Here is a 17,461-nt window from a genome sequence, read left to right on the forward strand (position 1 = left end):
AATGTGTTCGCTTTGTGAGTATTCGAACGTAGGAACTGTGAATTTCCTGAAAGTCGTTACACTGTTTAGAAGACATTTGCTTAAGACTTTAAAAAATCAAGATCTATACACAGGGAGATAATTTCTCTTTCTCTTGCTTTCTCCATTTCAGTTGGCCGAGTTTCTGAAAAGGCCGCATTGCCCCAAAGGAGAGATTTCTGGTAGAAGCCTGAAGGTCTGATCCAGGAAAAACAGTCGGGTATAGCCAATGAATTAAGAACGAAGGTTTCCACTCAGGTAGGACCACTTAATCCCTTATGTTCAACCACCTTAAGTAAAGTATGCTCCTAGCTGGATATGGTGTGTCTGCTTACAAAAAGACGGGCATAGAACCTGCCCTCCGAGGAAGCTGCTTGCGGTTCCCTTGGAGGCCGTGGTGTTTATCAGAGCGTACCTTGGAGGAAAATGAATACAATAACAGCATGATGCTTTTTTCCATTTTTAGCTCATTGTTGCCAAGTTCACTTAGGGAACTTGGTGCCTGTGGTTTAACCCCAGGGGGTTAGGCACGTGGAGCAGCAGATTAACCCTCCTGGTTTTTTCTTCTGAGACAAATCATTTTCATAGGGTGTCTCCATGGCCTTCTAGTCAATTATCAAAATTAAGGGCCACGATGGCAGCTTCTAAGTGAGGAACGGCCCAGTAACGGTAGGAGGGAGCTAGCTCGGTTCTGGCTGGGGCACAGCTGTCCTAGTCTTGGCACAAAGTGACTGCACATAAGAAGTTTGAAGGGAGGAGAACGGGGCTTGGGGAAGAGGAGATGTGTTTTTATTTACCTATTATGTCAATACCCCGCTAACAATTTCACTTTGGTTAGCGATTTGAGATTAAGACTTAGGGCGAAGGGAATCACGAAGACGCCCCATTATATGGCAAGACAAAAGACACTAGTGACATCGAGATCGGGGCCCGCCCATCTCATTGGCAGTTATATCTTCGGGGGCTAACACAGCACTTGATCCCTAATCGGTATTCAATATGAAGTCACCCGTTGGATGATTGATGGATGAACGAGTGAAAAAAGTTAATACAGTAGCAAAGGGATTTGTCCTTTGTCCTTGCATTTCCTTGTGTGTGTCCTTCTGTATTCCGAGGATCCAGCACTGTAACTGACAAGTGGAATGTAAGCAATAAAATTTGCTATAAGAATAGATGAGACCTATGATCCTAAGGATAATTCTAAAACACACACCCCATATTTGCCAGGGTCTATGGCAGAAGTATCCGGGAGATGAAAGCCTGGATCTCAGACTACTGATATAACAGAGAATGTGTCTAGTTGTGATCATTTACATAGCATCCCATTACATCCGGCCATAGCGCCTACATTAGATATATTATTAAATGACTAGAATACGGATATTAAATCCCTTCGATAAGCTTCTGTGTCATATTACTCACAGACAAGGTTTTAGAGCATTTTTATAATTACAAAGTTAAGGGCGATTTCAGGATCACTGGCTGCTAAAGTTGCTATTTATACAGCCATAGTGCTATAGCACTATTTCTCTGTAATCTGCTGTTCTGTCCTCTGCATTCCCAAAGGGAACAAGATCTAATATTTTATTAAAGAAAGAATGTAAAATTTAGCATGATGCAGCTTCCACAAACCCCCGCTCTCTACCCGTCTCGCATTTTCTAAGTGAGGTTTTCTTCCAACAATGATTATGTTTTGTTTTTTACTCTCTCAAATGTCTATGAATTTGATGAAGCCCTCTGTATACAAATAAAATCAAGAGTCTTAGGGATGAAAATAAGTTCTTAGATAAATTTATAAATTTCTACCTGAATTGAAATCGGAGTAAGTTGGCATGAAATTCTTAAGGGAAAACCATAAGGAATTCTCACAGTAGTAAGTCAAAAACAGCTGCCCATGTTTATGTGTAAATAGACTATGATCAAAGAGGAGGGTGAAGACTATGTGTGTCCAAACAGAAACTCGTCCTTTTAAATCACATTCCACGGCAGGCCACGTAACAACAGGGCAATTCAATAAGCAAATTAAAGTAATTCTCGTTTTCCACAATTTCTTAAATCAACACTTAGAAAAATGAAAAACTTATCTTCAACTCCAAGAAACCTGGGCAGTTATTAGTTAAAGCAAATATGTTGTTCTGCTGGCCTACGCCTGCTATAAATAGCAGCAAGACTCAAGACCGCCCCTGGGCACTGAATGGGCTTTCTATATATAGCTTTTCCTTTCTCTAAAGGCTTTGAGAAGAATGCTATCTTTTGTGAAAACTTGGCCTTTATAAAGGGCACATTGAAATTAAGGTCAGCGACTTTTAGACCTTAAAAAGATTTGAAATGTTTTCCTTAATCCCGGCAGCACGAAAACTCACAGCCAATGAAATGAAATATCTTGCCCAGCATCTAATGGCAAACAAGTAATAACGACGGTGCTCAAAGCTGTCTTCTTAGTTAGTCCCTTGAACATGGCATGTAATAGACTGCGGTCACTGCTTGTTTTCATTTTCCTCAACACCACGTTCCCTCTCTGCTCCACCCCTCCCGCTTTTTGAAAAGGGATGGATGATAAAATTATCTACGAACTTTATCTATAACTAAGTTTTTAAATTTTGCTTTCTGTACTCATTTCGAAATACTATTTCTATGTTAAAAACATGGAAGGGCATTTCCTTCCTTGAAACGCCCCTCCCTGCTTTTATGATCTTTTACCCTTGAACCGTTGCGTTGACAGTAAGTACAGAAACACGTTCTAGCAGGGGAGACGATGCTGTAGCAACAGGGTCGGGGGCTCAGTTGACATAAAGGGAGACGGGAAGAGAAGGAAGAGAACATAAATTTGATTGGTTTGAAGAAACTTAATGGCAAGTTTTTTTTTTAATTTTAATATTAGTTTCAAACATACAGTACATTGGTTAGACATTTATATCGTTTATAAAACGATCCCCCAAATCGCTCTTTCTCTCCCCTGCTCTCCACCTAGCCATTAAATCAATGCTGACTGCATTCCCTATGCCACGCTCCCCATCGCCATGACCGTCTCTTAATTTAAATTCCAGGTTCACTTTTGTTATTTATTTTGCCACAGACTATGGAATAAACAAAGCGACAGGATTTTTCTGTTCCACCATCTTATATTAATCTCCTAAGGATTTCTTCAAGACATTTTTAATAAATTAAAAAAAAACAAGATTGTCCATATATTATTTTTCCTGCTCATTTGTGCTTTAATAAGTTGATAAATGGCATTTAAACTCAACAGTTATGATTAATCCTGTCCCACAATTTTTCAAAGCGGAGACTGTGTGTGTGTTTGTGTGTGTGTGTGTGTGCGCACATGTACACACACATACACGCATTTGCTATCAACTAGTGTGCTGCCTTTGCAACTAATGAAATAAAGTTCTTAATAAAAAATTATTATCATCTAGACAAAAATCAGATACGATAGTGGGGCCATTGATAAATGTAAAAGTCACCCTAGGTGATTTATACGCGTAGCAAGGTTGAAGGTCCCTCTTTGAATGAAGCACTTAGATGGAAGCATAGACAAGTGGCTCTAATTTCATATCCGAAACCTGTTTTATTTAGAGTTCTTTGGCAAGTGCTTGTTCTATGTGTTTTCATAGTCTTTGGTGGTGTTATGAAAATGTCAGTCTATGTGAATTCATGAAGTAATATGCAAAAATGAAAGCCTAGAAGATAGGATGGCATGAGTTCTTCTGTTACTACTCAAGTAAGTATGGCTGACATAAACATGAGAATTAGACAAAGACATTCGTAATTCATAGCGCTGAAATAGAAAGCTTCTGGTTCCATCAGTACAGAAGCAATCCTAATTGATACAAGGCAGTGAGTTAAAAACTTTTTATTTGTTAAATATTTACGTAATACCCTGCAACGTGCATATAACCCTTTTCAAAAATTTGGAGTGCGAACTAGAAAAACAAAAACTCTTCACACTCAAGTAGTTTATACTGCAGTCAGTGAAAAGTCTCTATTCTGAGATCTTTTAATTTCTCAGTTCGGTATAACTTCTTCATCAGATAGGTTGTTTTTTATTTGTTAAAACCAGTATTTAGCACTTAAATAGCCTCTTGACAGTTCCCAATAATGAAATACACTTATAATGATAATTTCCAATACTGATGATTGATATTGATAGTAAAGCGATTTTGATAACCTACGAAATGTCATAATGTTTTCCTGGTCACTTGTTTCCTGGACAAAAATGCACTTAATATTGATCTCACTTTATAAAAGTTTCTTTTATTAATATAATGATTTCACTACATTTTTAAATCCATATTTTAAGATGTTCAGTGCACTATCTCATTATGAAACTATTTATTAATATATCCATTATATGTTCTGTAAATCTTAATATATATTCCTTAATGGCTAGATTAATACTTTCTTAATTACTTAAATTTGTTTAATTCGTACTGTTCTTCATCATTCCCTTTTTCTCTTGATTTATCCTACTGACTTCAAAAAGGTTTCAAAGTCTAAAAGTCTCATTTAAAGTGAATGTGTGGAAGATGCTTTCAATCTCATACAAGAAGGTAGAGAATAGTCAAACTTTGTGCTGTAACTCATTCCATAAATAAAGAGCTTCACCAGGAATTCTAACATTCAGATGTATAAGGATGAACAACCTTAATTATAATACTGAGCAAGGACATTTTCAATAGAGAAAGATATTAAATACTATATAGAAAACTAGTATTTGTAAAGCAGATAAATTGGCAATGATTATACATATATTTAAAGTGTGTTTGAACACAGTTATAGCAACTGTTTTTCTTTTTGACTGAAAAGAGGCATATTGGAGTGTTTAAGCACTATTTCTATTGGAATAGATATTTAGACACTACGTAGAAAACACTTGATTGAAAAAGAGCAGATGTGAGCATGTGTGTGAACGTGTGTGTTTTCCATTAATGCCTTTCCATTCAGACAGGAAGGAAGGCCAAATTTACTTTAAATGTGGCATTGTGAGATGTTAAATTGCATCTCCTTAGGCTTTGCTGATGTCGCTGTGCCTTTAGCTAATTCACCAGAGGACCATCTTATTGTTCATCCAAATTAGAAATCAAGAGGTGACACCTGGATTCTCTTCGTAGAGTCCCCCACCTTCATGCTCCCCACTCAGTAAGTCACCTGTCACTGGCCCTCCCACACCAGATACTCCTTTCAACGCAACCTACTCTCTTGCTCTCGGGCCTCACCCTCCGAATGAAGTCGCTTCTAGTTCCCCATTCTTAAACCTTCCTCAGTCCCAGGCCGTTATCCTTCTGGAAGCTTTGCACTTATCAAATATATTAAAATGTACCCAAATCACATATGCAATATAATTTATAGATAACTCATGATATGAGAGCTGAGTAACACTGCAGTTGATGACGTGCGCTAATAAAAGTGATGAAAACATTAAACGAGTTTTTATCTCAGTTTTGCAGATTTGCTTTCATATTTTAGAATTACTTTTTCAGGTATCAGACGATTTCGTTAAGTCCTTCTCAAACTCATAGCCCCTAGTGAGTGTGCTTCTGCTGTCACAAGGCTGAACAGCCGGGACAGTGAGATGTCTGAAGATGAGGACTGTCACCTGGATGAGTAGACCAGATATGCCATAGTTGGAATGCAAAGCGTTTATACAACAAATACAGAAACCGAGGAAGAGATGGTGGTGGTGACTAATATGTGTATCAGACGGTAATATTACAAAGCCAGGTTTGGGAGAGATGGCAACTAAATATCACCCCACGAAGTAATGTCTCAGAACAGAATGCAAGCTGCGTACATATTTTAAAAGAAATATTCATGGCAAACCATTAACGGAAAATAACGTTTAGTATTCTCCAAAACATACCAAATGTTGGAAAATGCTGATAAATGGCAACTGGTTTTGTAAGTGGTTAAATCAGCTCTCAGTTTCATGACTTAATGTTTCAAAACCTTTGTTATGTCATCTTTAAAACTGAGATGAGAATACCTATTTGACAGAGTTGTTGAGAGATTTAAATTACGTAATTCACATACTTCTTAGTGTATCTGGCAAATACGTGATATTTTTTATTCTTATTATTTATAATCCACAAGTAAACAAAAGCTGTCTTGTTATTCTTAATGGTCGTCGTTACTAGTTGGAACAGACCAAAAAATATTACTGGGCTTGATTTCACCTTTCATTATAATTTTAAAAATGGCAAAGTCAATAATGAGTTATTTTGAGAAGAAATTGTCGATGCTCTAACATGCTTTCTCTAAAGCTAAATATTTATTTGAAGTAGAAAAAATAGTCTTAGTTTCATGAGAAGGAATAGATTGTAAATGTCTTTCCTCCTTGAACTCATTCAGACTCAGGAAAGGAAGCCAGAAGGCAAAGGGCTTAGAAAGCACCGTATTACATGACAATTATATGACAAAGAACAGCACAGGCCCTGGCTCTCAACGCTTTTGTGATTTCGATGTGAATAACCCCAGGTCCCATTCTGACCTCAGTACCACCACTGACTCTGTAAGACATGGTCAAGTCCATTAACCTCTCTCTGCTTTAGTTTCTTCATCTGTAATGTGCAGGTAATATTACTTGTCTCTTGCCAACCAGTAGTACTTCTTCAGCTAATTGTCTCAGCAGGGATGTTGCAAAGTTTAGCTGATAAATGATTTGTAATCCCTGTGAAAGATTAAGTAAATGATGTAAAGAGCCCTAACAAGTGAAGAACAGAACAAATCATTCCATACATTGATTTGCTACTTTTGTCACTTATATTTAATTAAAAACTTAAAAAGAGGTAGCCATCGAAAAAGTGAAAATAGGATAGATTATTAGGAATTCTAGAATGCTTTCTTTTTTTTTTTTAATTCTCCGTTATAATTATGAATATACAGAAGAAAACGTGTATCAAAGGAAATGATTACAGTTCATCTCCTTCAATTGATTAAAAGTCTTACAAGACAGGAAAATGAACTGAGTAGAAATAAGAAAACATGCTTTCTCAGCCTACTTTAATTATTGGTAATGGTATGTATAACCTCGACAAATTTTCTTAACCAGTGTGGATATTGAGTAAGATAATTAAAAACAGATCCACGAAATACTTTTTGTAGATGTAAGAACATACAAAATCCTGTGCCAAGCATTATGAGGGACTCAAAAAGCAAAGACCCAGATCTAAAGAAAATAGAACACAGGGAGAAATCAACATGAAATTAATTCCCGCATAGTACTGAATTAAATAAACATTGTAATAAAATTATTCATTATACTTGGATATCTGGAAGGGGTCCGTACTGCTTATGAACAGATGAAAAGATGAGGATTTCATCGTTTGGAATGAAACAGCATGTGGAAAGAAGGAGCCCACCAGAGATGCTGCAAGTGTGGGCTATGATCGAACCTTCCATGCACAGGACAGGTAGTATGGGGAAAGAGGCAGTGAAGTAGCTTGGCTCAGATTCTAGAGGGACATGCAAACAACTGAACTGTTTTGTGAGTTCCCTGCAGCCGCTGAAAATTTCTTAGCCCTTTATGTTTTATAAAGTTAATTCTGGTGATAATGTAAAAAAGGGTAAGCTGGAGAAGGATAGGTTTAGTTAGATAAGTGAGTAGTTAGCCCACAACTGCAATAGTCAAGAAGGAGATTCCATTTCAAACTTACTGAATTTAAGATTTCAAGGAACTCAGCGGTGAAATATCCAACAGACAGTAAAAATGCTCAAGCTACTCTTCAGAAATGTCAGTCCCCAAATTTATGGATTCGATCATCACATACATACAGGTGGCTGTTAAGCTATTGGGGTAAATGTGATTACCGAACAGAACATAAAGAACAAAAATGAGAATAAAGAATCTTCAAGAGGTAAGTCGGAGAAAGAGCAAGAAAAAATTTAAGAAGATTATGGGGCAATCGAGGGAGAAAACTATTTCAAGAAGAGAGGAATAACAATGTAAAATGAGGTAATAATTTGATATGATTATTGTGAAAAGCCTATTGAATTTTGTGATTCATATATAATAGTTTTTCTTGGAGAAAACGATTCTAGTAAATTGATAAACGTGCGAGTCAAATTTCAAAGGAATTAAAAATAAAGCAATGTAGAGGAAACAGGAACAATTTTTTGTTGCCTGTTTTATAAATTTGAAAGTAAACGAAAACAAAACAGGCAAGTATATTAAGGAACATACAGCATTAAAAGATGGAATATATTTTATAACAGGGAAAATGTAAGCAATTTTATAGACATTGGAGAAGTAGAGGAAACAAGAGACTCCGGAAGCCCAAGGCAGGAAAGAAGAACAGGAGTGGGAGAGAGGATGGACTCAAGAGCACCAATCAGGTGTTCGCGTCGGGCGAAAAGACTCGTGAATAAAGACATGGACAATTTTTGATGTGATGATAAAGGGGGATCAAAGAAATTTCAGTAGGATGACCTTGCTCTTCTCCATAAAGTCAGCAGGCAAGATTTTCTGGGAAGACTAAGAAAATGAAATATAAATAAAGAAAATTCTGTCGTTAGCGATCATAAAGAGATCGGCCGAAATGAGCAAAGGCATTCATGAGTAGCTTTAAGGTCACTTTTTGTTTCTTAATTAGACTGAAAATATTTCCCAAAGGAAGATACCCTGTGCTTCTGGCTTAACACTTATAGGCTTAGATTTCTCAGCGTAAAGTTTTCATTTGTTAAGCATTGTGGACAGGAAAAAACAGGATTTGAATCTTTGCTAAAGTTTCAGAGGAGAAACTGAGTAATGATGCAATTGACTAGATTATGAATGGATAAAACGACATGAAAATGTGCCCGGGTCATAAAGAAGAATATATTTACACACACCTTGAATGAAGGAATAAGGGTCACACTGTCAAATCATTGGGGGTCAGAAATAAGTTGAATATGAAGATTAAAAGGAATAATCATTTGTATGAAATATTGGAACGTTTTTGAATGAGAATTTTTATTACACAGTGAAAATCAGGGAAAAGGCAAAGAGCTACCTCCAACCAAGGTAAATTAGATATTATCTCTAATACTATTATTTAAAATCTTGTTGTGAAAACCATTAAAATAGTCTTTTTTTCTCATATTTGGCAAAATTTAGTCTAGCACTGTTTTGTGATAAAAGGTCAATGCCTTGGGTTTAGAATAAAAGGGATTTGGTTCGACCTAGTTAATATACATTGGCATATGTCTATGATACAATTCAGTATGTGAGATCGCTTTTGTAAGGTGTGCTTTTGTGACCTAGTTAACATACATTGGCATATGTCTATGATACAGTATGTGAGATCGCTTTTGTAAGGTGTGCTTTTGATCGGACATTGGCCAAACTCTTGTGGAGTGCAGTGTGGGTCACTGTTCCACCAAGATGTCCTGAAGAGCATGCAGTGTCATGATCTGGTGCAGGAATTACACTTATACCTTGACAGAGAAGTTCACGGTAACCTGTTGCTATTAACGGAGTTGTGGTTCTTGATTTCTTCTTTGCTGTCATTCACTCCCAAGTGTGGCTAGAGATACACCAATTCCAGTGAAAAGTGAACCAAAGCAGCATCAAGTTCTGGAACCCTATCCTGAGCTCATGAGACTTAGTTTGAAGCCCTCTGATTTGTGAGATTAACAGGGTGTTTTTGAAAATAGGCTACGAGATCATCAAGAAAGAAAAGAGGAAAAGATGGCGAGAACTTAGCATGGAAACAGATCAGCTGATACTTCCAGAGTATTTTAGGAATTAAATATTACTTAGTTATTTTTTTTTTACAAAAGGTTTTCCTTCCATAATGTATAGTATTCACTAAATTGCTTTCTTTTATTATTTTCAAAATTTGGTCCCCAGACCATTGCATTACCCCCAAACCATTTCAATCCGTCCCTGAGACACTTACAAAAGGTTCATGAGTTCAAGATAATTTTCTTAATAACACTAATGCCATCTGCCCTTTTCACTTATCTGACATTTGCACTCAGGGTGCACAAGCGTGGTGGGCAAATGCTGGCACCTTAAGCAATTCAGTGGCACCAAACTCTACTAGTAACCCCATATTCTCCACCACACACTCACAGTTCATAGTTCTTAAATGCAAGATTTACCGAAGATTGTATTTGATGAAACAGTAAAAAAAAATAATAGTTTTGTCAGATCTTGACCCTTATGTACAGGTCTTTTTTTATTATTATTAAAATTATTGGGTCGACATTGGTTAATAAAGTCAAATAAGTTTCAGGTGTATGTATGTCATACACGTATTGCATTGTGTGTTCGCCACCCAAAGTTAGGTGTCCTTCCGTCACCAAATATTTGAATCCTCTTCCCTCTATCTGCCTCCCCTCCCCGCTGGTAACCACTAGGCCACTGTCTGTGTCCATGAGTCTCTGTTTGTTTGTCATGTTCATTTGTTGCTTTCAGTTTTATATCCCACATATGAGTGAAATCATTTGGTTTTCAACTTTTTCTGTCTGACTTATTTTGCTTAGTGTGATATCTCAAGATCTATCCATGTTATCACAAATGGCAGTATTTCATCTTTTTTCGTGGCTGAGTAATATTCCATTGTAGCCAATCATCTACCATAGGACACTTTGGTTGCTTCCATGTCCTAGCCACTGTGAATAATGCTACTATGTACATCGGGGTGCATATATCTTTGCTGATAAATGTTTTCAGGTTTTTTGGGTAAACATCCAGAAGAGAGATTGCTGGGTCATATGGTAATTCTATTCTTAGTTCTCTGAGGAACCTCCATAGTGTTTTTCATAGTGGTTGAAGTACAGGTCTTTTTAATACTCTATGTGATGAAATGGGAAGTCTCTGGAAGTGCTTCTGCCATGTACCGACTGCTTGGATCGCGAGCAGAATTAGCCACTTTTTTTTTCATGAATCACCAATTTTACTTGAAAGAACAACTGACAGGCAAACTGTGCATTTTCAAACTTGGCTGTTTGGCGGAGATTTTCTCGAAAGTGAACAAAGTGAGCTTGCCACTTCAAAGGAAGCAATATCTAACTGTATCTGTTGCCAATGATAAAATCTGAGCTTTCAAACAAAAATCACAGTTTTTGAAAAGTTATTATCTGCTCCTGTGAACTTGTCAATTTCCTGATTCTTAAAGGCTTTTCTGATGAGATAGGTGGCTTTACTACCAACTGTAATATTGTATAATGAAATATGATAGAATTTGGAAGTTTTGTATAAGCCAGTAAACCAATATTTACCAAATGGCCAAAGCTTGATATTAAAAAATAAAAAATGTGCATGGGCAAAAGAGCCATGTAAAGTGGCAGGTATACAATAGATTTTAATAAAACAGAGTTTGAAAAGCATACTCTTATGGTTTTAGGTTAGACGTCAAAAATTTTTTAAATCCACAATTCTCTCAAAGGGCTATAAAAATCCTCCTCGCTTTTCCAACTAAAGAAATCTGTCTGAGGCCAGATTTTCTTCATATACTTCAACTAAAACAACATATTGAGACAGATTGATTGCAGAAGCAGATATGAGAAACCACATGTCTTTTATTAAGCCAGACATTTGCAGAATTAAGCCAGAGAACTGAAAAATGTAAAACAATGCCATTCTCGTCACTATTGTTTTTTTTGCTTTGAAAAATATATTTCATGTCATTAAAAATATTTATGGAAACATGTAATGGTTTATCATTTATATTTTTAAGCCATTAATAAATAAATTTTTGCAGTTTTAATTTCTCATATGTAAATATTGGCAGCTATAACAGAAACAAAAGCTCACTGGCATTCTCAATAATTTTTGAGAATGTAATGAAAATCTGAGACCGAAACACTTCAGAAAAAATAATGTGTAATTTACTGAAGGGTTTTTAACACTTCTCATGGTTTAATAAACTAATGGTCGAGAAGTTATATAATTGGCACTTGTAATAATGGGACAGGAAGAATTTTCCTTCTGTTTTCAACTTAAAATAAATCATAGCATTTATATTAGAGAGAAAGAAGCCTTCCGTGCCTACTGATGGCATTCTCTCCATTCTTTCTTCCAAGTCTGTGAGTCTCATTTCATGTGTCCCCATTTACCGAAGTAAAATTAGCATGCTATCCAGTCACCACTTGGCTCATGACTCAGTGTCACTATAAAAATCATTTTAGCAGCTTCATAGGCCCGACTTCCAGGATACATCTATGTGGAACGCTTCAATTTGTTCAATCTAGGAGACGTAAGTACACACTTTTCCTAGCCTCTTGGAATCTATCTAAATTTGTAAATTCTACTAGAGTAAAACCTGCTGGTGTATTCTCTCAAATAATTTGTGTATGTGATATTTTAAAAGGTAAAGGGAATGAAAAGGAAAAGACCAACAGGAATCATGAATCTCAGTTTAGAAAGCCAATGTACAAATGAAGAATTTTGATGATGCCAATATACTCCTTCTCTTGTTAAAAAGTGAGAAAGTGAGACTTTTTCAAGAAGAGGGGAAAGAAAGAGCAAGCTTTTTTCTTAGTCATGGATTTTGATTGGACTTTTAGACACCAATATTTAGAGATTTATGCTTTAAAATTTAATCTACCTTTAAATAAGACTGTACTTAAGTAATAAAGTGTCTTTTTTTGCTCTCAAATCAGGCTTTAACTATTAGTACAACTGACTCTTGTATAACTGGATACAAAAAAAATAACACCATATTATCTTGTTTACATCCAGTACGACCATTTTGCGATATCTAGAAAATTCTTATTATAGCAGCATAAACAGGGAAAGTCTGATGGAAGAATCAAAGCCCACTTTTGGTAACATGGTCAGGTTTTATTCTGATTAGTTTATTTTTATAAGGCCAGAGTGTGTGCTAATCTCTACTCGATTAGGCCTCTGCCTGCTGCTAATACTTACCGGAAAGTTTTTTGTTTTGCATTTTTCTTTTTTTTTTTACTTTTGTCATTGATTAGTGAACATCTATTAGAAATGATCATTTGGCAATAGTTTCCCTAGAATGTTTAAACAAAGCTCCCAGTCATTGTACAGTGGTATATTTGGTGTGGAAGATACTTTCTGTCTCTGGCAGTCCAAGCGCGAAACTGAAGATCTGTATCTACATGTTTAACTGAAAGTAACATAGCCGTCATGTGTGTGAAATATCTATTTTTGAGCATCTAATGGGAATTCACTAAAAGAACTATGATCATGGAGGGAGAAAAAAAAACAGCGTTCACAGCATCTATATATTTTGTTTAAAAATGTAATTGTATTCTTCGTTCATATAGTTTTCTATGTGCTATTTGTCTACTATTGTTCCTTTTTATAGAAAAATAAGTCTATTGCCTGGAGAAAGAAAATGTAATAAAAATGAAATTCTACTTCGACATTAATAACTATTACTATAATAATTATAATGGCTAACATATCTGCATTATCTTAAAGATTTAAGATGGTGCACATCAATCTAACAAATACACTTCATAAATGCTTAAGCAGAGGAGAAGTTTACAGCAATTCACTCGTCTCATAATCGGCGTTATCTTTCACTCAATCCAGCAGGAAGATATATATACACACGCATTTTAAAGGTGAACACAATGTGCGTTTACATCTTCCGTAACCCCGTTTCTTCTCCCATGTGCTCGTTACTTAGGAATACACTAAGTGAAAATTCAAATTAAGTTGCTGGCTTCCCTCTTATAAGTAGAATTACCACCAGTGTCTTTTAACGTTCCTAGATATACATATCATAACGGAGTGTACCTTCTTTTAATCCATACCCTCTCATGGAAAATATTACCACTTTTTTCTATAGCATTCTTGATATTTCAAATCTCCTTAAAACTATTACCAGAACAGTGAAGTAGATGGAAACCCCACATGCACATGCATTACTATGACAGTCTACATAAAATGATAATGGCAGAAAGCAAGGACCTTTATTGCAAAATACAATGCTTGGTACACAAAACCTACAGACCTGGGTTGGAGTCATAGTTCTGTGTATTATTTAGCATCCCTGAGACTTATTTTCTTTACCTGAAAATGAGCATATTTTTGCCTACTTCACAGCATTGCTATTATCGAGAAATATTATCGGTTGTGCTTTTTTTTAAAGCCTATTTTTAAAAAGCCATAAAGAGACTAAGAGTGAAAGACAATCACAGTGATTGTGAAAGGAGCTTATTCTGGTAATTCCACATCCCCTTAAACTTTCGAGACACATATTTGCTAGATTGATGTTCATATCTAATTCTAAATTGTTAAAGTAACCTAGATATTAAATACCGTGTTGGTTAATGTTGGTGAAGTAGGTAAGAAAATATATTTATAACTACTAGCACTGAATTATTCTAAGGTCAAATGCTTATTCAGACTTGTAAATTACTCATAGACAGGCAACAGTAAATTTATATCTTGTAGAACACAGGATTATTGCTGAGTTTTTCCATGATTTGGAAGGAACACACTTCTGCTGCTTTAGCTTTAACTCGCTCTCAAACCTGGTATGCTGCAGAGTAATGCAGTGTCTTCCATAGCTTTGCTGCTAGCGCATCTGTTCAAATCTGTTATTCCTCCAGGAACACGTCTCCTAACGGACTCGCTCGTTGACATGGATTTAGCCCTCAGCATTCTGTTAACTGCCATCTCCTCTCTGTCTTCTTTTCCCTCTGTCTTCAGCTGGCACTTTCGAGAGCTTTGATTTGTGCCTGTAGAGGGCACTTACATTCTAAATGGCATATGGCTACCTCTCCTTCTAGACAGATCACAGCTCTTACAAGACAGGAACTGCATTTTGTTAACGCTTTAATGACATACAGTTCCTGGTAGAGTCCTTCGCTCCTAGTTGGTGCTAAATAAAAATATGGTGAAGAGAACTGAACAATGATGAAGAAATATATTAATCACCCTTCATCGGTAGCCCCAGAGAACTTCTATATTTCCTAATTATACCAAATTACCAAGTCCTAAAACTCCGGAAGATTTTACAGGTGAAGAATCTGAGGACCAGAGAGTTCAAGTGATTTGTCCATCTTCATGTAATTTATTAATTGTCTGGAACAAAGGTTTACACAGTTCTAGTCTGCTCTTTTTGCTTATAAGTGATATCAAATAAAAATCAACAGGATGTAGGCAAGTGATTAGACACAGAGAGAGAAATGAGTAAAAATGCTCATTCGTGTTTGGTGTTCTCTATTCGTGTGTTTTGCTGTGGTCTCATTTTGCCTTATTGAATTTGAAATGCATGTGCAAAACCGAAGGAAGAGAAATCTGAAAAATACAAAGATCAGATAGGTTGCAACCAGGATAGTGAGGTGTCATGGACGCTAAGAAAGAAACAGCTGTTGTTTTGTTTTGTTTTGTTTTGTTTTGCTTTGTTTTATCAGCACCGATGCGCCATGTGCCAAACATTGTGTTAGACTCTTTAGATACATAATCCAAATAAATTCTCATAGCTACCTTGAGAACTAAGCATATTTATCACAATTTATAGTTGAAGAACTGAGTACAGAGCAATTGGATACAGCACAGCAAGCAAATGGAAAGTCTAGTTTCAAGTACAGATGAGTCTGACTCGTGTAATAATAAGCTTGCTCTAGAACTTGCTGAGTGTGCTAGGAGAGAGTTTCAAGGAGAAAGCAGCTGGCTGGGTCATGCACTGTAGAGAGCTCACACGAGGTGGACACTCACGAGAACCTTCCACATCAAGCTGTTACTTAATGTTAATACGGATCATTGTGGTGATCGGTAAGAAAGTAAACTCCATAAAACATACGATATAAAAGACAAGGAAAATGTAAAAATTCTAAAGGTTTGTTCAAAGAAATTGAAAATTAAAATAGCCAAACCCTTCCGAGAAGTTTAATGAAGAAATTAGTCACTGCGAAGGTGAATGAAGGTTGGAGAAAGGATATTTGTTCGAATTGTTCATTTATTCTTTTTTAGTAAAAGAAGACTTGAATGTGCTTTTAAACTTAAGGGGGAAATCCAGAGGAGAAAGAGGACTCATTTATTAGGGAAAAAAAATGGATGGACCAAGGTCTTGTAGTGGGTGACAGGATTCAATAGCATGCCTCGAAAAAAAAAAGAGGCTAGTTTATCCAGAAAAGAAAGAATAGTGATTCACAGACAAATGTGTTGGAGAGAGAAAGAACTTTAAGAAAACTCACAGCAGATGTCTTATATCTCCTCAGAAAAGGAAGATGCAAAGTCATCTCTTAAGGCTGGTAGTGTCTGGTTCTGGGGCCGGAAAGGGTTTGGATCCCTCCCACAGAGAAAAGCACAAGGAAGAGTCAGCTGGAGGTGAACAAAAGAATTTCCCAATGACGTGGAGTGTATACTAATAATAGTGTCAACACTTTCCAGTTGAGCCAATTGGCACAATTTTGTGGCTTTTTCTGGTAACACTCGGTCACCCAGTAATGAGATCAGAGAAAGTACGCCACGGTTTCTTCCCAGGTGAGGCTTAAGAAGGTCGAGGTGACGGGAGATCACAGAGACTTCTTAATTTTAATTAGAAGCTACATGAAATAGTGGGCAATCGATCCAGACCAGAACCAGAGAACACGAAAATGAAAAAGGTTAAGAGAATTAAAGATAGGACCAGTATGAAGAACAGACCCATTCAGAGTAGGAGGAAAGGAAGAAGAATAGGTGGTTATGGCCATAGAAAGGAATTTCCAAGTTCAAGATTTTAGAAATGAGGTAGTTTTGAATGACTGTCGTTTCTACACCTTCATGTGACGCGCCCATGTCATCTAGCTGTCCCACTTTACTACCAGAAAACAGGAGACCGGGAGGTCAGTATTTTCCGAAAGACAATCCGTGGCAGATGCAGTGGCAGAGCCAGGACTAAACCCAGCATCTTTCGAGGAGCACTTTGAAATTTTAAATAAAATGATAATGACCATTCAATCCTATTCCCGTAAAAAGGAATGATAGACCCAGTCGAGTGAATGGAAACCAGCGTCATCCACGATATGGCCACAAGAAAGCATGCAGCATATCTACGCTTCCTACTTCAAAACTTGTATTATGCCTTTTCCTCCCTCTTCCCTGTTTCGGCTTCCTCTTAAAGAAGAGAGGACATGAAAAGTTTCTCCATATTGCATGAACAGCTCCCTGGCCAAGAGGCACTGGGAGAAGAATTAAGCCTAAAGGAACGGGCTACTGGCTGCCATGCTAAATTACACTGTAAATGGCATCACGTTATTTCAGAGTGTCCATGATGATGTATGGATTCCACCAGTTTACCTCCCTCTCTAGTTCTTATATTTGGCAACGGTCCTTTTGTTTTGATAATTGGTATGAGTTTTTAATCTTAAACCATAGCAAAATGTAATTGGAATGTTTAGGAATAGGAGGGGAATTATGTTATTTTAAAGTTCTGTTTAAACAAATTAATGCAACAGAAATTCATCGTTTCATACCTTAGTGTTCATCTCTCTTTTGACCTTTGGGGAAGGATATAAATTTAAACATAGAAAAAGAAATTAAAGATTT

The 17,461-nt window shown here is 36.5% G+C and overlaps 1 protein-coding gene across 1 annotated transcript in view; it reads left to right on the forward strand.

Moving 5' to 3' along the window:
- Nucleotides 1-148: 148 nt before the first annotated feature.
- Nucleotides 149-17,461, forward strand: part of PKIA (cAMP-dependent protein kinase inhibitor alpha) — a 22,333-nt gene continuing 5,020 nt past the window's right edge. Inside the window, exon 1 of the mRNA XM_006924044.3 lies at nucleotides 149-276. The gene's annotated coding sequence lies outside the window, so the exon portion shown is untranslated. The remainder of the gene's footprint in view (nucleotides 277-17,461) is intronic.

This window comes from Pteropus alecto, unplaced genomic scaffold (genome assembly GCF_000325575.1).
Source record: "Pteropus alecto unplaced genomic scaffold, ASM32557v1 scaffold87, whole genome shotgun sequence".
Classification (NCBI taxonomy): Eukaryota; Metazoa; Chordata; class Mammalia; order Chiroptera; family Pteropodidae; genus Pteropus; species Pteropus alecto.